This window comes from Heloderma suspectum, chromosome 2, assembly GCF_057233095.1.
Source record: "Heloderma suspectum isolate Gila_16-S chromosome 2, 16-S_ref, whole genome shotgun sequence".
Classification (NCBI taxonomy): domain Eukaryota; kingdom Metazoa; phylum Chordata; class Lepidosauria; order Squamata; family Helodermatidae; genus Heloderma; species Heloderma suspectum.
In genome coordinates, this window is record NC_139459.1 from 66,688,758 (window position 1) to 66,713,132 (window position 24,375).

General features: G+C 43.5%; 1 protein-coding gene across 10 annotated transcripts in view; it reads left to right on the plus strand.

Annotated features, from left to right (window-relative positions):
- The first annotated feature begins 1,324 nt into the window (after positions 1-1,324).
- Positions 1,325-24,375, plus strand: part of PAM (peptidylglycine alpha-amidating monooxygenase) — a 184,921-nt gene continuing 161,870 nt past the window's right edge. For 9 of the 10 annotated variants that reach the window (XM_084833810.1, XM_084833812.1, XM_084833811.1 and 6 more), the window contains exon 1: positions 1,325-1,442. The gene's annotated coding sequence lies outside the window, so the exon portion shown is untranslated. Of the gene's footprint in view, positions 1,443-6,275; positions 6,414-24,375 lie in introns of all 10 variants that reach the window. The other variant, XM_084833818.1, reaches the window with a different exon arrangement.

Below are 24,375 nucleotides of genomic sequence, written 5' to 3' on the forward strand. Positions count from 1 at the left end.
CAGGAACTAATTTGCCATTCCATAGAAAAGATGCTGTGGTGTGTGGACAGTAATTTCTAAGTTGGATCAATTACTATAGGTAGATACGTATTTATGACATCATGGGGTTGGGGGGAAAAGCATCAACTTGCTTTTCTATAACTGATCATACTCGGGCCAAACCCATGTGTGATAAATTCATGTTTCCATGTGACATACATGCCGGGGTTTTTGTTCGTTTGTACCAATGGGGGATTTCCCCCCAAAGCAAAACATTAGCTTCAGAAGAGATTTGCCACAAGAGCCCAACATAACAGAAAAGGATTACATTTCTTCTTCACACCTCCCCCCGATCATCCCCAGCAATTTGTATTTTTTCAAAACCTGCACGTTGGATGCAAAGAAGTGTTTCAACGTCAGGTGTAATCCCCCCGTTTATATCTGTTACACTAAGGACCACCTGAAAGAGAAAATCCCTACACGGAAAGCACTTCGCTGGAGACTGCTGGGAGTTGCTGGGCTTTTTTCTGTCTAAACTTACATAGGATTGCGCCCTTACTGTAGGAAATAGCCTACCACTACTAGTCGCGCGTGACTAGCGTACACGCGTGTACACTAAGCAGGAAGCCACTTCCCACTGTGGCTTCCCGACGCGTGCGTGCATCTGCACAATTGCCACACCCGACAATTTACAGGCGGCGAACATGCCACACTATCGCGGTCTGTGTAGGAGTCAGTGGAGGCTGGCGGCTCCTAGTTTTTTACAGTGGGGCTGTAAATCCACTCCGGGTGTCAGCCAGAACCCTAAAAGAGCTGTCCGAAGTGCTGAAAGCTATCCCACAAACGGGTTGAGAACATTGGATAGCTCCTGTAGAGTTCTGACTGATACCCAGAGCGGATGCGCAGCCCGCTGAAATAGGAGCCACCAGCCTCCACTGGTCGGCGTTTCGTCACGTTTGAAATTGCGGCCCTGGGCACGCTCGTAAGAAAGAGTTCTCCCCCGTCCTCCCTCCAAGCTGGGGAACGGGGGACACGCCTCTTGCACCCAGTGCAGGCCAGCGTGAGGGGATTCCCCCACCACACGGTTGCCTTAGCCGCAAAAGAAAGGGCCTTTTCCAGACCTCTCCCTGGCCTTTCGGGACCCGAGCCTTCTGCCAGGCTTCCAAGCCTGGCGCGGCGGAACCAAACAAAAGCTTCCTCAGCAGGCGGGCACGGCGAGGCAAGGGCCCCCGCTCAAGGGCCGCCCGTCTTGGGGTTTTCGAGAGGCGGAGCGGAGAGCGGGCCGTGGGAGGGCTCGGGGGCGGGCCGCGGGAGGGCTCGGGGGCGGGCCGAGGCTCGCTCGCTCGCTCGGCGTCAGGAAGGCAGTCGCGGCCGCCTGCTCGAGTCCGGGGGAAAGCTCCGGGCGGCATCGAACGCTTGAGGCAGCCGGCCGAGAGGCGGCGACGGAAGGCGGCTTTTACGGGGTGAGTAGCTTGCCAAGGGGCCAGAGGAAGAGAAGGGGCTTTCGCCGGCGCAGCTGAGGGGAGGGCAAGTTGTTCCCGTGCGCGGGCACCGTAGCCTGGTCAGGCGGGCGGCTGCTCCATCCCTTCAGCCCCGTGGGCCAGCCCGCCGCCCCTTTCCGGACTCCCGGGGGGGCGGACCCCTTGCATGCTTCTTGTTCTCCTCCCCACCCCATCGACGGGCGGCCCCTGTTATGTGCCCGCTTGCCAGCCACTCCGCTTACTTTCCCGTCTTTACATGCACCCCACTGTACGTCTCCGTCTGCCCCCCACCCCTGCTCTCTGGACCGGGCTGAGTCTGGGGATCCCTCTGGGCACCTGCCCCTTCCTCCCTTCCTCCCTTCCTTCCTTCCTTCCGCGTCCCCGGTGGCTTCTGCGTGCGTCTTTCCTCGTATTCTTTTCCGGCCGAAGGAGGCTTCGCTGCTCCTGGAGCTTCTCTTGTTTTGCTGTTGAGCAACTTTTATTATTTTTTTCCGCCCTGCCCTGCGCCTTTGACAGTGCCCGGCCGGAGGTGGATTGAGAGAGAGAGAGCAAACTTGGGCACTGCCTTACTTGGGCGATGGGCACGTAACAATCGGCTCTTCTCTGGGTTTGGGGGATCGAGTGGAGACCCGTTTAGAGGCCGCTTGATGTTGGATCAAGGCTTTCTTGTTTGTTTGTTTTGCGCCTCTCCCTCCCTCTCTTTTTTGTCTGGCTTCTGGGCTGGCGATTATGATTGTTTTGGGGGCTCCTTCTTCTGAGGTTGTGTCTGGACTAGGGGGCGTGTGTCACCAGCAGCGGGCAAAGAAGAGCGTTTCCCTTGGGAAATAATAATCCTTTTTTGGCCGCGGCTGGCGAGAGAGTTAAGGATCTCTCCAGCAGATAACCCCCTCTCTTCGCAGGGCTTTATCGCTTGCACACACTCTGCTCACCCTGCTCACTCGCCTTTTTCGCCCTGTCTACTGTGGGTTTATAAAGTCCATGTTTTGTAGCTTAATCCGTTATTTCCTATCCGGTGAGAAAAAGGAGAGCTAGTGTTATTTCTCACACCATGGAAAAAAAAAATTGGGTAAGGAAGCCCGGGAAGGGCTACGCTTTTCACCGCAAAGTTTCCCATGTTGTCTTCCATTAATCCTAAAACTCTGCTGTGGTTGTTCTGGACACTTTGGAGTACATTTCATTATTATTATTATTATTATTATTAGTGTGTGTGCGTGCAAAAAATGCTGTGATGGGGTTGGATTTCAAGAGAGCGTCGGATCTAAAAATGCTCCATCACGGTGATATTAACTATATTACCTAAATATTGACTGTCTGTGTGGAAGCAATGCATGTGGCTTTCATCATCGATAGGAGAAGTCTAAACTATTGTTGACGTTATTTGTTGTGCCGTCAGTGTGTTTGGCACATTACATAGAGGACAGGCCCCTGCCCCAATGAGCTTTCAGTCTAAAAGTCCACATAGGGGAAACAAAAAGAAGTGTGTGTGTGTGGGGGAAATGGGGGCAGAGGTAAATAGGGGGAGAATGTCCAATTATTTCGGTTACATTTTCTTAGGTTTAATTACAGTAGGGCATGGGAGCGAGAGGGTAAATCTTTCTGGATCCAGAAGCCACCTTTACCACACCTGCAACATGGCACCATTTTACTTTTTTGTGTGCGCTATGCCTCTCCTTTCTCTCTGTCTTTCTTTCCGATTTTCTCTTTGTCTCCCTCACCTACTTTTCGCTCACTCCATTTGTCTCCCCACTTTTCTTATCTTTCTCTTAAACTCAAGCCAATGAAACAAAATAAATGATGGTGCTGCTGCTGACCCATCTTTATCAGCTGAGTTTGGGTGCGGACCCCAATAGTTCCAGGCTCAATTAAAATACTTCTTGATATGATACTTTCCATTTCTTAGAACTGTAGCGTTTTCAGTTCCAGGCCATGCTGGGGGTGACTCGTATAATAATGTTCATTGCAACTTTGACAGGCATAAGCTGCTGAGAAAAAGAAAACTTTTGTTGTTGCAGAGGTTATCCCCAAGACAAATATACCAGCTACCTTTTAAATGTCTTGTGTTCAAGTACTTACAAATAGCTGTGGTCTTGATTCTGCAAACTCTTTCCATATTGGATCAGTATGTTAGTAACCGCATAGGAATGGCAGAATGACAAAGAAAGAGCAACTGAAACAATTATTGCATTGGACAGACAGCTAGTTGCTTAAAATACAGTATGATTGTTTTGAACTATGTTCTCAAATTACAGGCAAAGCCTGATTATTTTTATTTTATTTTTATTTTATTTTATTTATGATTGCATTTATATCCTGCCTTTTTTCCTCTTGCAAGGAGCCCAAGGCAGCTTACGTTATCCTCCTCCTCTCCATTTTATCCTCACAACAACAACCCTGTGAGGTAGGTTGGGCTGAGAGTGTGTGACCGGCCCAGAGTCACCCAGTGAGCTTCCATGGCCAAGTAGGGACTAGAACCTGGATCTCTCAGCTCCCAGCCCAACATTCTTGCCACTATACCACACTGGCTCTCTGATTAACTTGCTTCCAATATTCTATAATAGAAAGGTTACCTACACTTAGAAAAAATGATCTTCAAAATATTTTAGGAGAATGATAGGAATTAAACATGCATAGGATTGTCTAAGCATGCATAGGATTGCACTCTAAAATACTTTCATCTCCAAAATGAGCTGCTTTCTCATAACAGTGCTCCCCCCGCCCCGCATTTTAACAGATAGTGAAAGAGTGAACAAGGCACAAGTTAGGCACAAATTAGAGTAGAGCAAGATTTTTTTTTTAATCAAGTGTATGTGATGTTTTAGAATATTGCTTCACAAACTTCATTGCACTTCTCAATAGAAGTTATGGGTTCAAGAAGAACAGTGAATATGTGGCTGCTATTTGATCTCTAGATAAGTACTACTCAGAAATATTAAACCATGGATTTTAGTGTTTAGTGTTCATGTTGACCTCTTGCAGCACTTACCATTAGGGTGATTACTCACAATAGGTAGTTTTATGTGACCCATATATTTATTTATTTTTAATCTCTGATTAAAAATCTCTCAGTGAGATTAAAAAACTGCTGTAAAATAAACCTGGCTAGTCAGTACAAACTGCAGCAAGATGAGATAGTACCAAAATAAACATATTATTTCCCTGTTTTTCTCTTCTTTATATGCGGGTTTCTCCTGTGTTGTATAGATTGTAAATCCCTTGGGGCAGGGACCTGTTGTCTTTTACTTTCTAAAGCACTTTGCACAGTTATGGTACTGTATAAGTAACAGCAGGCAGATGAAAGGTCCAGACGTAGTGATGTGTATACTTATTCCAAAGTGTTTTAGTGCCCCCCCCATCCAAACCACATGAGTGCTATTCTGCATGGGAATAAGTTTTGTATGAAGCAGTCCTCCCAATATTTGTGCCATTTTTAATTATGCTAGTGTACCCTATGCCTCAGAAGAGTGAAATGTGTAGTGTGTTAACCCAATGTTGCCCAGCCACTGGATGAGATGCTGTAGCAACCTTGCCCAACCTGATGCCCCTCCACCCACAGATTTTTGTGGACTACAACTCCCAGAATTCCTGACCATTGTCCATGCTAGTTTGGCCTGAGTTGAAGTCCAAATCATCTGGAGGGCACTTTGGGGAAAACTGTGCTATAATGTCCAGTTTGCAGCATTGGCTTAGGGCTCTGAAGGCATCAGCCAATCCTGAAGTCTTGTTGAGAGGAAGGGAAGGAGGATCACAAGAAAGCTGATGCCATTTCAGAAGTTGTATGAGCCAGGTCTGTACCTCCCTATCAGCTGCAACAACAGTCAGACATGGAGTAAGGTACCTGGGAATTGCAGCTCCTGATTGGGGGCTGTTGAAACGGTCAACTGGTTGCATTGAAAACAGGCCTGTGTGAGCTTTGGATCTAAATCATGGATTTTTAAATTTTTAAAAAATGTATTTATTTTTTGGTGTACGGGTCTGCAAAACGCTTGACATGCTGCTCAGCACAGATTTGTTAGGGCACTTTTCTATCTTCCTTGATACACATTTAAATCCAAGCTGTCATGGTAGCTCTTTATTATTCATTCTTGTCTATGCTGGGGCATTATCCTGCTCAGTTCACATAGTGCAAAAAAAAAAGGAAATACTCAGCAGCAGTGCCAATATAAAAGAAGATAATAATCTAGGTATGTAGAAAAGTGCAACACATTATTTTTAAGTCTGTGCACACTTTTTGAGTAAATAAAATCTTCAGGGAGAGTATAAAAACAAATCTATCTTCCCCCTCCACACAATGTCTGCAAGCGAAAGCTTTTTTAACATAAAAGCATCTGCCATGTAACATTACAGTGCTCTGAGCTTTCGTAGATCATGGCCCATCTTTCCGATAGTAGGACTGTACTTGGGGGGCTGTTTACCTACATAATATTTCATATGTCTGTCTGCCTTCTCCTCTGAGCTGTTTCACTGGTGTGAGCAGGATAAGCACTGCTGGAAAGCTGCAAGGCAGGGGAAATAGTGTGTAGAAGACTGCAATCTTTGACAAGGGAGAACGGTTACATGTCTGGTTAGCTGATTCTGGTAGATACTCTTGTATTCAGAGTGCTTCCCTGACATTTGGTGGGTGCTATCCACCAAGAAGTAACAATTTGGCGTAATCCACCTTCTGTTCCTCCCTAAGGGAATAAATGTAAGATTGTATAACAGAAATATTTCTGAAGGGTTTTTGCATTTTGAGAAAGAAGTCATAGCTTTTAGAAAGTTTCAATTATTTGTAAACTATTTTAGTTTGCTCCAACCACTTCCTTTTCTACCATAAAGCACTGTGTCCTCAACCAGAGTACCAGTCAGCCTGGGTATATGAATCTCCACAAACAAGAGTCATGAAAGAGAACTACATAAAGGCTTTGATATTTTCACTCGCCACACTTGCTGCGGCAAGTTTGCTTTCATCCTCAGGTGAGTGTGAGGAGCGACCAGTCTTCTACCCAACTTTGAAGCAACAGAGGTGGCTGAGGATTGTCCCAGCTCCAAAGTTGGGAGGAAGGCTAAAAACGTTTGGTTACCTTTTTCCTGGGGCACATCTTAGAACAGCACTCTTTCCTGCAGGGCAGGCTGGCTAGCAGGTGACTTCCTTGGCTACTTGGAGGTGAGCTACCCAGTGCTCCTTGCCTTGGAGCAGCCAAACCAGCAACGAACTGCAAGCCCTTTTCTGCTCCGGAGCTGGAAAGGTCGATGAGGGGTTTTCTTGGCTGCTTCCACCCAGCAACAGCCAAGGTGGCTCTGTTTTAGGAAAGGCTAGCTGGGAGCTTCCTTGGCATGAAGGGGCAGGAACCTGGTGACTACAATTTCTGGCTTGGCTAGCAAGATGAGCAAAAAACTGTAGACACTGGGATATATAATTTGCTGACTTTGTATACTCTACTTTTACATTCTAACACTCAAATTAGTACTTATATCTGTGACAGATATGTTATGCTCATTGGAAGTGGTTGGCATACAGTTTGGTCTTTTGGCCTTGGAATCAGACTCTATTAGTTTTTCAACCTGCAGTTTTTTTTAAATAGCAAGCTTGTTATGGAGAATAGTGCAGTTTTTCTGTCTCATTAAAGCTATTCTTATTTACCAAATTCATGCCGGTTGTCTACTGCAGTTCTTTTTCTAATGCTTGTTTTTTCTTTTTGTCACTGATGATTTTCTTCAGAATGCCAAGCCTGTCTGCTTACCTACAGCTTCCTTTAGGGCAGTCTTTTGTATAATATAATCTCTGGCCTCTACACATTTATTATTGACTTTGGCCAACATTATTAGCATCCCTGTTAATCAAATCAAGATTAATTTGACCTGCTGGCTAAGTAGTCTGCCTTGTATTTGAGCAGATGTTATTTGGCTATGCCAGTAGTTTTGAAAATGTGCCCTTGCTATGTGCTAATAGGAATCTAAGACTTACTTAGTACTATAATCTAGAAGTGAGCTCCACCAGGTTATACTTTTTATAACACACACCTTAAGGCAGACCATATTAAGGAGCTTAAGTGGAGTTAAAGGCAAATACACCACAAAAAGAATAATGTAGACCTGGAAAAAGTTCAGGAAAGGGCAACCAGAATGATCAAAGGACTGGAACAACTCCCCTGCGAAGTTACAACGTTTGGGCTTTTTAGGTTAGAAAAAAAGTCAAGGGAACATGATAGGTGTATTAAACCATGTGCGGTATAATGAGATGTGAATAGGGAGATGTTTTTCTTCCTCTCATAATACTGGAATCCAGGGTCTTCCACTGAAGCTGAGCGGTGGGAGGTTCAGGACAGATAAAAGGAAGTGCTTCTTCACATAGTCCATCATTAAACTGACATTGTCTTCCACAAGATGTAGTGATGGCCACCAACTTGCACAGCTGTAAAAGCGGATTTGACACATTTCTGGAGATTAAGACCATCAATGGCTACTAGTCATGATGGCTATATATTATCTCCTGATTCAGATGTAGTATTTCTCTGAATACCTGCTGTTGGGGAGCGTGAGTGGGAGGGTGTTATCGCCTTTGTATCCTGCTCATGGACTTCCCTTAGCCATCTGGTTGGCCACTGCAGGAACAGAAAGCTGGACTAGATAGGCCTTTGGTCTGATCTAGCACTGTGTAGTATAACTGTAAACAGCTGAATGGTTTTACATTTTGCTTTTATCATTGTGTGAAACCAATATGGTTGCTACTATTACTATAGACAAAATAATGTGGATTGTTTTCTTCCGTTTTACTGAATATTTCCTCTCTGTTTCTAAAACAAAAGGTAAACTAATAATTGGAGAGTGGATTGGTCAGTGTAGATATCCAGCTGAATACATCTGCTGTTGGCCTGGCATTGTTGCTACTCTTTGCTTGCCCTGGAGTAGTGTTCTTACTTCTGATGTATAAGGGTGTACAACTTCAGTCAGCTGTCAGCCTTGCAGCATCTGATTATTTCTGTCAATCTGATGTCAGTTTGAGGACAGGGAAAGTACTTAACACGAAGAAATGCTGTGACTTAAATATTACATGCTTTAGACAGGTGGAGAGGCAGTTTTCTTCCAACCCCTGGAGCTCTTGTCAAGTTCCATTTAATATGGCTAACAGAGTTGCTTATCATGTGTCTTAAAATATGCATGGGCAGTGTGTGTGTGAAGTTATACAAAGGAAGTCCCGTAGGTCTTGCATGTAGTTCAACATACTAGGCGGTATGATATTAACCAAGTTAGACTGGTCTCATATTTTAAAAAAAGTGTATAAATTATCTGAGTCCTTTCTGCTGTATGTGAACAACCAAGGTGGTTTTTGTAAACCCCCACAGTTGAAGATATTGGAGGTTAATGAAGAATGTGTGCTGTATGTATTTGCTAATCAAGCACTCAGTTGACTCTGAAATTATAATGTCAGGACCAGGGAAAGCAGCAATGTATATATGGGTACTGGGCTTTCCCAAAAATGTTGTTAGCTGTTTGTTGGAAATATTTTAGAATTTGGAAAATCTGATTTAGTTCCACACTCCTCAGTTCATCCAATCCTTATTGTTGCATATGTACCAGCCAACTATTATGTGGAACCAAATCTCAGCATGACTACAGTCTTCCTTGGGCCTATCTAACACCTTTTCTCCACTAACCCACATTATAGTACCTAGTTCTATCTCTTTCTCGTTGCTATCAGGTCAGGCTGATCACAGTTTTAAATGGAATCACAGAAGCTCCTCTTCATTAGAGTTGCCTGCAGGCGTAGTTTTAGATAGGATGGAAGTAAGGTTTGGGGGTTAATTTTAAAATATTCCTCAAGGTTACTAGTGGCTTTGAGAATGGAAAAGAAAGTAATCTCTTATATCCCGTTCCTTCCTGATCAAAACTTAAGTAGAATGAAATAGAACTTAAATTTGGACGTACACATCCAGATAATGGAACAAGTTTCTTAATAAATCAGTTTTTAGACTGTTGTACCCATGTACATGTATTCTTTGACATGCCTAAGCCTCTGCCTTGTTAATAGAGTGGTTTTTAAAAACAGAAGCTCTCTCTAGAATGGAAGAGGCCTGAGCAGAGATTGCAAGGTTTCCTAGAACGGCTCAGTAAAAAGCATTTTTCTTCAATTAGCTTTATGTAGTATAATTGTAGAAAACAGAACACTCATGGTGTAAGTTCATTGTTGTTCCACTTCCAGGTTAGGGGGAAAAAGTAGCATGTATATGGAAAAAGGCTGTCCCTTCCATCTACGGAAATACTGAACTCTTCTTGCTCTTCTGCAAGAGCTCTTCCTTAGGGAACAATCCTATGCATGTTTAGACAGAAAAAAGTCCTACCCCTCCCAGCATTCCCTTGCCAGCACAGCTGGGAGGGGTAAGACTTTTTTATGTCTAAACATGCATAGGATTGCACCCTTAGTTATCTAGATTCTGTGAAGCAGCTGTACACTCCATAATTCTGTAATTGCAATTCTGTTTATCTAGATACCACATTATAGAAATGTTTTGATTGTGCTTCAGGCCATTCTGAGAAATGAGAATGTGGCTGACTGTAATAAGTCTGTATGTGTCACAATACATAAGTGGTCCTATGATATCATTTGTTAGATGTTTTTTCTGTTTAGGTTTTTTTTTTTTTCATTTTAGGAGCAAGTTCCCTGGTATTTGGTCTTTTTTCTTCTTACTTACCAACTACAGTATTAGTGAAATTACATTTCTTGCTGGAAGCTGTTTCTGCACATGATTGGCTTTCCAGTGGACGCTTAAAGCTTTGCAGGGCTAATAAGAACAGCAGCTATTGTGTTCTCTTGCCAGGTCCATCACCTTTATTTGTCTTGCTTTAACTAGTTGCAGTCTTTAAAGAATAGCAAGGAGAGACAAGAAGGCCTTCTTAAATGAACAATGCAAAGAAATCGAAGAAAACAATAGAATGGGAAAGACTAGAGATCTCTTCAAGAAAATCAGAGATCTCAAGGGAACGTTTTGTGCAAAGACGGGCATGATAAAGGACAAAGAAGGCAGGGACCTAACAGAAGCAGATGAGATTAAGAAGAGGTGGAAAGAATACACAGAAGAACTATACAGGAAAGATCTGAATGTCCCTGATAGCCATGATAGTGCGGTCACTGAACTTGAGCCGGACATCCTCGAGAGTGAAGTCAAGTGGGCCTTAGGAAGCATTACTAACAACAAAGCTAGCGGAGATGACAGTATTCCAGCGGAGCTATTTAAGATCCTAAAAGATGATGCTGTTAAAGTGCTGCACTCAATATGCCAACAAATTTGGAACACTCAACAATGGCCACAAGACTGGAAAAGGTCAGTTTACATTCCAATTCCAAAGAAGGGCAATGCCAAAGAGTGTTCAAACTACTGTACAATTGTGCTCATTTCACATGCCAGCAAGGTTATACTCAAAATCCTACAAGCTAGGCTTCCGCAGTATGTGAACCAAGAACTACCGGAAGTACAAGCTGGGTTTCGAAGAGGCAGAGGAACTAGAGATCAAATCGCCAACATTCGCTGGATTATGGAGAAAGTAAGAGAATTCCAGAAAAACCTCTATTTCTGCTTCATTGACTACGCTAAAGCCTTTGATTGTGTGGATCACAACAAACTGTGGCAAATTCTTAAAGAGATGGGAGTACCAGACCACTTTACCTGTCTGCTGAGAAAGCAGTATGAGGGTCAAGAAGCAGCAGTAAGAACCGGACATGGAACAACCGATTGGTTCAAAATTGGGAAAGGAGTACGACAAGGCTGCATACTGTCGCCCTGCTTATTTAATTTATATGCAGAGTACATCATGAGAAACGCTGGGTTGGATGAATCACAGGTCGGAATTAAGATTGCCGGGAGAATTCTCAACAACCTCAGATACGCAGACGATACCACCCTAATGGCAGAAAGCGAAGAGGATTTAAAGAGCCTCTTGTTGAGGGTGAAAGTGGAGAGTGCCAAAGCTGGTTTGAAACTCAATATTAAAAAAACTAAAATCATAGCATCTGGCCTCATCACTTCCTGGCATATAGAAGGGGAAGAAATGGAAGCAGTGACAGAGTTTATTTTCTTGGGTTCCAAGATCACCGCAGACGGTGACTGTAGCCATGAAATTTAAAGATGCTTGCTCCTTGGGAGGAAAGCTATGGCAAACCTAGACAGCATAGTAAGAAGCAGAGACATCACCTTGCTGACAAAGGTCCGTCTAATCAAAGCTATGGTTTTCCCAGTCGTAACGTATGGATGTGAGAGCTGGACTTTAAGGAAGGCTGAGCGCCGAAGAATTGATGCTTTCAAACTGTGGTGCTGGAGAAGACTCTTACGAGTGCCCTGGACTGCAAGGAGGTCAAATCAGTCAATCCTAAAGGAAATCAACCCTGAGTGCTCATTGGAAGGACAGATACTGAAGCTGAAGCTCCAATATTTTGGCCACCTAATGCGAAGAGAAAACTCCCTGGAAAAGACCCTGATGCTGGGTAGGGATGTACGAAAGTCACTTACCTTTCCGTGGATTATGTTGATGGTGGGGGGGGGGAGGCGTTCCGTCCCTCCCCCTGGAATCCTCGATGGGGGGGAGGCGATCCGTTCCTCCCCCCCGGAATCCTCTACGGCCGGCTGTGCTCCATTGCAGCTCTGCAGAGCAGCCAGCCAGGCCCAGGCCAGAGCCGTCGGCAACCGGATTTCCGGCCGCGGAAGGCTCTGGGTAAAAAAACCCCCACACACAAAAGCGTATGCACATGGCGGCGGCTATGGCCGCCGCCATTTGCATTCCTTATTTTGGGCCGTCTTAGTCTACATAAATATTTATGTTGACCATTACGGCGAAAATAAGGGGAATGCAAATAGTGTAGCGGGCGCTATTTGCGTCCCTTTTTGATTCGCCATTTTAGCCTACGTAAATATTTACGTAGGCTAAAACGGCGAATCAAAAAGGGACGAATAGCGCCCGCTACGCTATTTGCGTTCCCCTTATTTTCGCTGTCTTAGTCTATGTAAATATTTACGTAGACTAAGACGGCCAAAAATAAGGAACGCAAATGGCGGCGGCTGTAGCCGCCGCCATTTGCGTACGCATTGTTGTTGTTTTTTTACCCATCCATGATAGGCCACATAAATCTTTACATAGCCTATCACGTCTTGTAAAAAACAAACAAACAAACAACTGACAAGACTGCAAATGGCGGCGGCAGCCAGTTGGAAGACCAGGCGCCGCTGCTGCCGCCACTGAAGCCGCCGGCGGAGCCGCCAACGCCCAGAACATCCACCCCAGGTAAGTCTTGTCCCGGGGGGGATCCGCGGGGGGGTGGCAGGCCGTTCCGCAACAGATTTCAGGTGGCCAAATGCACTGGCATTCGGCCTCACCGAGATCCGTGGCGGAATTCTCTGCCATCCCTAATGCTGGGAAAGATTGAAGGCAAAAGGAGAAGGGGACGGCAGAGGAGGAGATGGCTAGATAGCATCACCGATGCAATGAATATGGACTTGAGCACACTCTGGGAGAGAGCGCAGGACAGGAAGGCCTGGCGTGCTATGGTCCATGGGTCACGAAGAGTCGGACACGACTGAACGACTGAAGAACAACAACAACAAAGTCTTTAAAAAGAAAATCTATTCTCAGCTGTGTCCCTGGACATCCATGGCACAGCTGGACAGTATGGGATTGTAACTTGAGCTTTCTTCCTGGAGAGTTACCAGGCTGTCAACTAAATACTGTGTGGTATCCTGCAAATGAAAAAATGAGGGGAGGTTCCTCCTTCTCTTGCCCCTGTCTTGATCTCTGTCTGGATGCTTTAATGTTATACCCATGCTGCCTTATGCTCAAGTAAAACTGATTTTTTTTTTTGTCTTATCAAGTACTAAGCATTCACAGTTATGAATTACATTGCCAAAGTTAGGCAGGCCCTGTTGTGTGTATTGGTGATGATGATTATTTTTTTCTAGTCTGTCTCAATAAGGGAAGGCTGGCTATTCTTGACAAGAAGAAATTACTTGTGCGTTCCTGGGATCAATGTTTACAAGCAATAAAATTCATGTGGGTATTGTGCTGTATTCAGGTGCAGACACTAATCTTCAGAATTTTGCTTTAACTGCAGTATTTACCTATTGAGTGTTTATTTCTCTTTTTCTAATATTATGGGGATGTCATTTTACTGACTAAGCACATACTGTTTGCACCGCAGGATAAATATCTTGCAGGATTTATTAACTGTTCTGAACTTGGGCTGTCCTTCTAAACTTTCTCTGCTTTCTGGGTCCCCCCAGACAAGAACCACCAGTAATCTTCCATAGGTGAATAAGCAGGAATCTTTACACATAGTGCTATATATACGGTTCACTACCACATGCCAGGATTTGTGGTTTGGGGTAGTAATCCCACACAGGCATTAAAAGAGGAATAGAACAGGATATCTCTGATGCCTCCCCCCCACCCCTCTTTTTGATCTCCTTCCTTGGAATGTTGAAGGGATCTTTCTTTCTTTTCCAAATCCAGTGTGGACCAGCATGGGACCATTGGCAGCATGCATTCAGTCAATCTAGATCTTAGCTGGTGGGGAAGATGGTACCATCTACTTTAGGATCCTGACCTCCTGAATGTCCTGAACCCCCTCCCCCACTTCTCCACACCTCTCAAGGGAAACGTAAGAACAGCCATGCTAGATCAAACCAAGGGTTTATCTAGCCAAGCAGTCTGTTCATTTAGTGGCCAACCAGATGCTGATTTGAAGCCCACAAGCAGGACATGAGTGCAATAGTATCCTCCCGCTCTTGTTCCCCAGCAACTGGTATCCCTAGCATACTGTCTCTCATATTGGAGGTAGCTTGTAGCCGTCATTACTAGTAGATATTGATAGCCATATCTGCCAAACCAACCCCACATATTGAGAACCACTTCTGTAATGTATTTACAAGCAGCCATGCAATCCCAGATAGTTTTACTCAACCCATTTCTTAGTGAATGATAGTGTGTTAAGATATTTTATGCAAAGTCTACCTATTTAATATGATGATTATGAATATTTAAACAGGAGCTCACTACATTCTGGAACTTCTGGAATGAAGGTTTCCTCATAGTCGGGGGGGGGGCAGAATTTCTTGATTGGGCTGCCTAAGTAGTAGTAGTAGACATCAGTTATGGTACAGGATCTTCCAAGCAGTATTGGCCTTAAAAGAAATCAAAGATGATCTGGTTTTATTTCATGTTCTGTTAAACACGGGGGTGGAATAAGTTTCCAAATGGTATTACTGGAACTATTTCCCTTGGTAGAAGGAGTAGGCAAAACTGTCTGTACTTTGGAACAGAACAGAATAATTAGCAATAAAGTAATCTAAGCACTACACATATTACACTTGTTTGTGGGTAATTAGGGTTCTTCCAGACAGTCACTTTGCAAGGGTGGCTGTCCCAGTGCTATTTTGGTCTGTTATGTACATTTGGTTATCTTTTATCCAAGGAGTCTTTGGATTCCTCCCACCCCGCATTTTGTCTTTGAACCTCTTAGAACCTCCCTTTAGACTAGGGATGAACAACTTGTGGCCCTCCAGATGTTTTGCCCTACAATTCCCATCATCCCTCATCAGTGGCTGTGCCAGCTAGGATTGATGGGAGTTGTCGGCCAAAACATCTATAGGATCCCAAGTTGCCCGCCCCACTCTAGAGGGTGAATAGCCACCTGGCAAGGTGGGCCAGCCCCTGTGCACTTTTATTAGGCTTATGGTGGCCCTGCCAAATTTGAATCTAGATGTGATAAATTTTCTCACAGTTTCACTTGTAAGGGAAAGAAGTGATGAGACTCTATTTTTCATATACATATTAATGAAAAGGAGACCTTTTCTGGACTCTTACAATTTGAGATTCTAATAATTCACTTTTACTGCTGCTTTTATTCTGCGTATTTAATAGTTGTTAGTTGGTGTGGGGGTTATTGTATTTTATGTCTGCTTTATAAGCCACCTTGGGCATTACTGAATTGAAGGACAATGTAATACTGTAAAATTAAACCAAAAATAGTGTATTGCTATATATTATGTAAAGGCAAAACATGACTACCTATCTTCATTTTTAGGGGGCAATTTCCGGAAGCACACTTGTTCCTATCTCTTGAATGGCCTCTCTCCATTTGTGTGGGAGTACCACAAACCTTTGATGCCTTAAGTGTTCAGTGATGCCAACTTGATTGGCTATTTAAGTCTGTGTGGGGTGTGTGCAGCAGATTGTTCCACTCCCCAAGTCATGTCTGAGGAATAGTGACTCTGAAAATACATAAGTTGGCTATCCCTGTTCTGAAGTTTTAACAAGTCCTACTATTTATTTCTGTTCATCTTGTACATTTTTTCTTACATGCTTACTCATTCTGAAAAAACAAACCAAATGAGCAATCCTGAGCTATTCCAGATGTATTCTTAGTGTTGTATTTTGCCCATCCCCAGTAATTTCTGTCAACATACCTTGCTGTGATGTATTGTGTTTTTTGTTTTTTTTTAATCTGAGATTACCACAGTGATGTATTTACATCATTTTTGCTATGGAACATTCCCCGTTGTCTTTTGTGAGACTTCAATCTGACAGCGAGCACAAAATGAATCAACATATTGTGGGATAGATATTGTATAAGTCTACATCTGTATAAGATGTTTGGCTTTATACATGCAGAAATGGGACCAGCAAGAAAATGTTGCCGTGTACCCCACTCCCTAAGTGGAGTTCTCCTGTTCATTCTGAAACAGGAATCTTCTAGTCCTGGTTCAGCCTGTTGGATAGATACTCGGAAAGGGGGAAAGGGGGAAATCACACTTCCCCTTGCCCCACTTTCCCATTTCCAGAGTCCTTTGTCTCTTGAGGAAGTGGAAGTTTGAGGGCTCAGATTTGGTCTGGCTCTCAGCCCTGAACCTGAGGTTTTTATAGCTATATAGCTAGTGGAGTGGTTCTGGGCAGTGGGAAAGAAGGAAAAGTTCCCTTTTCCTTTCTTTCCTCCTGAAATATTCCTGTATTGTGCCTGAAGATTTTTTAAAAAAATAATCTCAAAGTTTGTATCTAATGTTATTTCTCATCCCCCTTCCAGGATAGCTATTAGGGGCTTGAGTAGGCCAACCTCCCTGCTTCCCCAACTAACTTGGCATTCCATACATTCTAGAAGCCTACATGTCCCTGTCAGACTGTTTCAGTCTTTAATTTTTTTTCATTTAATTTACAAGCTTCTGCTTACTTAGGGAGTCCCACGAGTATGGAGAGACCAACCCTTATTTTTGGGGTGGCCTCATTTTGCTTCCGAACAGATAAGCACTCAACCACCGGAGTTTGCTATTAAGAGAGAATGATCATATGGACATCAAAATGGGTAAGGTATTTTTCCAACACACAAACCTGAAACTTAGTACAAATACTGTCTGCCCTTCAAGGCTGGGGCATGTTGTCGAACTTTAAACAGTGGTCAACACATTAAACCAGATCAAGCCAAGGGATAGAAGGGATGGAATACTTGGCGATGAGAGTTCCAGACAAGTTTCTACTTGGGAAGATGGGAATTTTGCTGTTGCAGCTTATAACTTATCTGTGTGTGCTGAATAATTGTAGACATTCCTGCTTTATAATGACTAGCACTGCAGAGAACAATTAGCAGATAGAATGTATGTAACTTCTTCCACAAATCTTTTAAAATCCTGAGATTTGGAGGCATACATTCCATCTGGCAGCTGGGAATGTATCCATGTTTGTGCACAGCTTTGAAGGACAGCAGTAAAACATATATGCAGGCATACAAATAGAGTGTGGAGTGGTGGTGAGGAGAAACGCAGGAAAGGTGGAGTGCATGTGTGCTAAAGTGACAAGAAATCGAGAGGTATTCAAAGCGGTAGCGATGATGGGCTTTGATAGTCACCCTGATGTGACAAAATTGCGTTTGAGCAACTGTGTGGGACTTCATGGCTGCCAGCTGCCTTCATAAGTAACACAGTTGTATTCTACCTCATGGATGTAATTATAAGCAGGTTCAGGCCCTTAAATTCATTGCTTTTTTATGATGAATGTTTCAAGAGCCTTTTAATAAATGGAGTAATTAATTCAGACTTGGGGATTAAGAAGAAAGCTATATATTTTTCTGTTGAAACAATAGTTCATTTTAATCACCTAAATCCCAACACAGAGTTAGGCATGCTTAAGCCCATTGAAATCAATGGGCGTAAGCATCCTAACTCTGCATTGGATTGAGGATATCAAGTAAAATGTTTTGCTTTTTTTGTACTCCTAATAGCGATGGGCAGGTATGCTTGCTTCCAAAATCAGGGATGCCATAGGAGTCCCCAACATTTTTAGTTGGTGGGCACATCAGGAATTTTGAGAGATTGTTGTGGACACTCTCACAAAATGGCTGCCATGGTGGGCATGGCTGGTCACAAAACACTCATTTCCCAGAAGGCAAACTGGTGAGACTAAAATAAAAGTAACTTGCCTCAGCACCCAAGTAGAAGGCAGAGATGGGGTCTGAGCTTTAAAACATACAACCACTCTGTTGAAACCAAATAGAGATGGTGCTGGAGGGCTGTACTTGGCTTTGCAGCATCGCAGCCTCCCAGTTGAAAACAAAAACACTTTTAATAAAATTAGAAACAGGAGGGGCAAAGAGCCTGGTGGATACCAAGGGAGCTGTCTCTGGGCAGATGGGGCCTACAGGCACTTCTTTGGATACCCCAGTGTTAGAGCAATTTCAAAACAGGGTCTTGGAAGCTGCTGGGGGTGGAAAGGGTGACAAAGCGCATATATTACACTTAGTAGATTTCTACTAAGGAAGTGGAGAATTGGCACTTCAGCTTCCTTGTGCAACAAGGGCATAGAATGCCTGCCAGCAGTAGCATATGCATATTATACTGACTTTGTAGGTATTAATAGAGAAAAGGTGAGATAAGGTTTTGCCCCAAATCTTCTCTCTGCTGTTCCTGAAATTTGTTCCAAGAAAACCAAATACCAGAAACACTATTAGGTTGATACCAATGTTATGTAGTAATTATTGCTTTTATTAAAAGCAACATTACTACGTGCATTGGTTGCTTAGAAAATATCAGAGGTTGGTGGGTGCTGCTGGCTCTGCAGTGTTTTACTGATTTTAGTCAAGTTGAAATGGGGATATTTGTGTGTGTGTGTGTGTGTGTGAGAGAGAGAGAGAGAGAGAGAGAGATTTGTGTGTGAGTGTTATATACTTTGTTCCCCACATTTAATAACCATGAAGTTCATTTTGCAGTTTCCCTTTAAAATATTGCAACAAAGTTGAGAATGTCACTAGAGGCTCCAGTAGGATGTGTCTACCAGCTGTTTTTCCTGGAATATGTCCCAGGATGTTTTGGGAACATTTGGTGCAGTCTGCATTTCCGTTTGGGTGATTATCCTAATTACAGTTCGACTTCTGGATATACTGTGGGCGAGAGGAGTGACTTCCTCACGGTATTCTTTCTGATGTCTGGACAGATACTTGAACAACACTGTTCCTTGCAAGTTTGCTTATTGAAATGGCATGTTTCCTTGGCTTTGTTTACGTTGATAGTGAAGATGTCTAGGAAACCATGTAGTAGTTCTAGGCTGGGTTTGTTCAGCTGCGGGACTGTCTGCATGCTATTTTGAATTTTTGATCTGCTTATATCACAATCCATCTTGAGACTTAAATAAATCTGTGAACCTGTTAAGACGCACATTGGGAAAGGGTGGTTAGGCTAACCATGGTGTATGGTGTTTACCACTAACCACTGAGAGTGCTACTGCCACATGTGCAGGTAACCATGCTCCGCAACGTGGTTAGACTAACGAATCTCTAAGCACCCTCCCTCCTGCAGGAACCCACAGTCCTCTGGATGGGTGGCCATGCATCCCAGTGGCCTTTGTGCTGTCAGCCATTTTGGTTCTCAGCGCTGTCGTCCATTTTGGTGCTCCTTCTTTGGCCTCTCTTGCCATTGAGCTCTGTAGCAACTATCATTTAACCATGGAGGCACGCCAGATGTCATGCTAAGCCATGGTAGAGCCCACTAACCATCTTGTAGTAAGTGGTTAGTGAACGTGGTTAATCTGTGGTTAATAAACTATCATGACTGGGAAAGATGCCTGTTCAGACATCAAGCTAAGCGAGCATGGTTAGTTCAAAACTTCTAACCATCATGGCTTAGCATGATGTCTGAACAGGCACTATCTTGAAGAGTTTGCACGTTGTAAAATAAACTGTAATTTTGGCCACCTTTAAAGACTGGAATGAAAACTATACTGTAATGTTCAGAGACCAGTAAAGTATCTACATAGATCTATATTTTAAGTATAAGACAGCATCCTATAGATTCAGCCCACAGTTCCATCAGCTAGTGCTTTTGTTGAGTATTTTACATTGGTTAGCTTGTTTGGTCTAGTGGTCTTAATCCATGTTGTTCTTAGGGATACCTTTGGCTGCGTAGAGGAACCTGCAGACCGCATGTGCTCCCTGATTGACTTTTCCCCGTACATCAGCCTTCTACAACCTGGTGCCCTTCATATCTGTTGGACTACAACTTCCAGAATCGCTCAGCCAGCAAATACATATGGACTGCACCAGGTTGGGTAAGGTTGCCATAGTATAACTGCCTTTGATAGGAAAAAAGGTTCCTTTCCTCTAACATTGTGTATAGAAAAATGAAAATCTTGGATAATTTATTTTGTGCAGCACACTGATTTATTATTTGCAACTCTTTTAATACTGAATCATGAGCAAATTTGTATCTCCGTACCAAAACCAATTTATTAGCTCTCTTCACATTTCCAGTTGGCTACAAAAACAAAGATATAATTTTCCCAATTTTAAATAAACTTGATTGTACTATAATGGACTCATTAATTCCCATCTATACTAATAAGTAGTGTCAATTGTGTCAAATACTCATAAACAAGTCTGACAGGAATTCAGTTGGAAGCATGTATATTGGGATAGAAAATTTATTATTATTAATAATGCATTTGGGAATATTGATGCAATAACACTGTTTTCATTGTTGCAAATCAGTTTCCTAATAGCATATACTTAGTATTTAGTTGTCCACGTATTCTAGACTGGCTCATCTGGAATGCTGAAAACCATTCTGTTTGTTCCTGCCCAGAAGTGCTATCTGCCTATTTACTTGGGAGGAACTGTTCTTAACCTACTCTTTGTCTTGTTTTGTAAGTTAGAACATTTGATATTATCTAATGCGTCAGTCTGTAATGTTTCAGGTCAACTTAATTTTATTGTGCCTTTTAATCTCTGTTTGCAAAGTCTGTTTTCATGTGGTCTCATATTAAATGAAGTTTCCCAGGCATGAGTAGCTCAGTCACAGCTGCAATGTCAAGGTACGACCAAGTGGGAATTGTCTCAGTGTGTTTCCTGACTGGGCTAATAAAGGGAGTGTCATCTATTTATAGATTTTTGGCCACTTGTAGAATTTAAAAGATCACTTTTCTCTGCAGTTGTTTGCTTTTATGTTTTATAATTTGGGACTTTGGAGGAATTGGGGCTGTTGAAAGGGAATTGGGACAACAGGACACTAAGGGGCCATCTACATGAGCCTTTTACTCCTGGGCAGGTGCAAGTCAAGGTCCTTTTGATTAGATGATGCAGTCGCCACTTGGCAGCCATCCGTGGTTTTCTTCCAGAAAATGCGGATTTCCAAGGAAGCATTTTGCTGCAATGTTTTTTTGGTTTGCTGTGGGTTTCCCACGGATGCAAGCCGTCTGTCGCTTCCCCAAACCAACTTTGCATTTTGCTGTGGGCATGTTGCAGACGTGCTTAGTGCTTCCGTCACTCTGTGACGCCCCTTTACTCCCCCCATCCCTTCGCAGCTGTGCCGTTACAGAGGCACAGAGATGCGTTTTCATCTATTTAATCACACTTTCGCACATTTTTGCAGCTTCGTATCTTTGCAATGTTTGCTTTTGGACTCAGTGCCCAAGGCTGGGCAGTGGGGGCGTCCTGAGGGAGGACCAACATCGCTCTGGCCACCATTTCTGAGTGATGGGTAGGCATGTACCGCTCACACTTGTGAGTGCAAACCATTGTGAGAGTCTCAGGTTGGGGAACAGATGGCGTGGAAATGAAGGAGCACAAAACACTCACTTTTACCTAACGAGGAACAGAAAAGCACAGTAGAGCCCCTAAAATATAAAACAGCCACTGAAGTGTTGCACCCCCACACTCACAGGACTGCACAGGTGCACATTTAAATATAATGTGTTCCCCCCCCCCCAAAAAAAAGGGCATGGAGGAGTCTGTTAGGGAAGCGTGCAGTAAATTGTGAGTGTATAACACCAGAAGCTACTTCAAAGCTGAAATGCTGCGCAGTTGCAATGGGGTGGGAGGGTGAAAGTGGTGCCATGTAAATGAGGCCTAAGACAAGGCGTTACACAAAGGATCTATCAAGGATCTTTAGGTTTTCAGTACTAAGGGCCAAGTTAAAACTAACATGAGCATATAGATGGCAGCTAGTCTAGCTATTGAGGCAAAGTATATATCAGAAACATGTTTATTTGACTTTTAATTAAATATAGTGGGTGGGATTGAGATGTAGTCATGCTTAAAGTAGACACATTGAAATCAGTTGGGACTTAAAAGTTAATCTTGGTATGACTAAGGCTGGATTCAACCCAATGTACAAAGGAATTTAAACTTCTGTAAACACCATTTTAATTAATGATGCCTTACTCTTTGGAAGATTTAGTTTCCAATAAGTAAACCTCACATGCCAAAGTAGTCAAGAAACTTGCTATTGGCCATCCCCCAAGATGAGACAACTGTTTAAAAATACAAGAGTATCATCATTAACAAAAATGTATACAATTGTCTCCTGGTTTTACACTTTTCTCTGCAACTGTAAGGAGTGTTTAAGATTGAATGAGTTACGATTTCAACAGAAACAGATGGATATTGTATGTTTCCCCTTATTAGATAATTTTCTACTAAGCGTTTGTCCTTTGGGAGTATGAGAAGTTAGCTAATTATTCTCTCTCTCTCTCTCTCTCTCTCTCTCTCTCTCACTACAGGATGTTCCAGTAGTAACTACAGGGGTAAAACTAAAAAATAATTTAAAATCTCTGATGAAATAGAATATTAAAAAAGACTATGGATATCTCTCTCAATATGATTCCATCATCTAGAATTTGTTCTTATTGTATAAAATGTATGCTTTGCAGGACACAAAGACAATATGTTGATAAAATAGGGGTTTGCATCTGTAACTCCTTCTGGTTAATGTATAATATATATTTTAAGTGCCAAATGTTTTGGTAAGTTTTAAAATATAAGCAGTGAAAGAGTCTGCTTAAAGCAGGAAGAGGGGCAGGCTAGCTTCAGATTGGGCTCAGTTTAGGCTCAGGCTTTAGGCCTTAAAGAGCAGTTCATTAAATAAAACAAGTTTTAAGAGTTCAGCATATTATTAAAGTTTTAAAAAACACACACAAAAATGGATCCAGGCCTTGCAAGCTGCAGCCTTCCCTAGTTGCCTATCCTTTGTCTACTGTCCCCTCCAATGACCCATTGAACAGCAATATCCCCTCAATAGGTCTCTCATTCACTATTGTTAATAGTCCTCCTTCCTAAATAGGAATCACCATTCCCTGGGGGACCAACTGACCTACATTCCCAGCCAGTGAAAGCCAGTGCCAATCAGAAGTTCTCACACAACCTCCCTTGCTTTTCAAAAGAGGCCCTCCAATCAGATTCACTGCAGCAGCCTATTTAGATAAGGAGGCATGCTTGTGAGGGAGCCACCTCTCTGAGGACAAGAATCCCCAGTGATGAAGCGTCTCAGCCCCAGGGACAAAGCGTCAGCAAACAAGCGAGTTAAGCAACTGTGTGAGTTTAGCAACAGGGCGAGGAAGCCAGGGCAGTCAACTCTTTCCTCCCTATTCCGTACTCACAGTGAGTAACGGTAAATAAATAACTATAAATAATTTCCGCACCTTCTCATAGTAAACAACTAAGTTTTTCAGGGAAAACACACCCAAATAAAAAGATATGAAGGTAGAAAGCCACTGGGGTGGCGGGGGCTATCTAGTGTATTGCACTGAGTTCCACATGTACAACTGTTGCCTGCTGGACAGAAGTTGTGGCTATGTGCTTGGTTTAATGAGCTCCTGGCTCTCAGGGAACAAGTTTGTCCTTTGAGGCCAAGGTTGCTGACCTGGAGAAGCTAAGAGAGGCAGAGAGGTTGGTGGATGAGACTTTCAGGGACCTATTAGCTGTGTCCCACTCCCAGGGTGACAGCTCCTCTGCTGTCATGGAGAATGCGGGTATCAGGGAAGGAGGGCGTCATTCTGAAGAAGATGGAAATGGTCCCTTAGAAGGGACCCATTCCTTGGAAGACAAACACATATCCTCTTGCACTGAGGATGTGCCTCCGGGGGGAGGGGGGCTTGTGGTGAGATTCGATCATTAGACACATTAGCTGGGTTTGTGATGGGCATGTAGACCGCATGGTGAATTGCCTGCCTGGTGTGAAGGTTGCGGATATCACGCGCCGTCTAGATAACCTAGTAGATAGTGCTGGGGTGGAGTCAGTGGTCGTGGTCCATGTTGGTACCAACGATGTGGGGAAATGTAGTTGTGAGGTCCTGGAAGCTAAATTTAGGTTGCTAGGTAGGAGATTGAAATCCAGGACCACCAAGGTGGCTTTCTCTGAAATGCTACCTGTTCCACATGCAGGGCCAGCTAGACAAGTGAAGCTGAGGAGTCTCAATGTGTGCATGAGATGGTGGTGCAGGGAGGAGAGGTTCAGATTTGGTAGGCGCTGGGGAACATTTTGGAACAAGCCGGGCCTGTACAAGAGGGATGGACTCTTATGTTCTTATGTGTGATTAATCAATTCTGTAGGGGTGTACGAATCCCTTACCTGGCTCCGTGCCGGGGCATCTGCGGTGAGGGGGAGGCACTCCGTCCCTCCCCCCGGAATCCTCCCCAACCAGA